Raw genomic sequence first — 537 nt, forward strand, 5'->3', positions numbered from 1 at the left:
GACACAGAATCTGAAGCAGGCTCCAGGCTCTGAGCTAGCTGTCAGCACAGAGCCCGACGCGGGGCTCAAACCCATGAACTGGAGATCATGACCTGAGCCGAAGTCGGACGATGCTTAACCGACTGAGCCACCCAGGCGCCCCTAGAAACCCAGGTTTTAAGTAGAGTAAATGGTAAGGAAATAAAGGACTGTTAATGGTTTCCAGCTAATTAAAAATGGTGTTCAGACTCCTAGAAGAACAACATTCGACTTCTCATCTGTTTCCATTTGTGTATAAAAAATAAAGTTCTGAGGGCACCTGGGTGGCTCAGTTGGTTAAGCATCTGACTTTGCCTCAGGTCATGATCTCATGGTTTGCGGGTTTGAGCCCACCATCGGGCTCTGTGTTGACAGCTCAGAGCCTGGAGCCTGCTTCAGATTCTGTCTCTCTCTGCACTCCCCGCCCCCATGCTCTGTCCTCTCTCTCTCTCAAAAATAAACATTAAAAAAAAAAAAAAAGTAATCTACCAGACCGACTTTATTTGACTCCACGTACAT

The sequence above is a fragment of the Crocuta crocuta genome, unplaced genomic scaffold (assembly GCF_008692635.1).
Source record: "Crocuta crocuta isolate KB4526 unplaced genomic scaffold, BGI_CrCroc_1.0 scaffold346, whole genome shotgun sequence".
In the NCBI taxonomy this organism is placed as follows: Eukaryota; Metazoa; Chordata; class Mammalia; order Carnivora; family Hyaenidae; genus Crocuta; species Crocuta crocuta.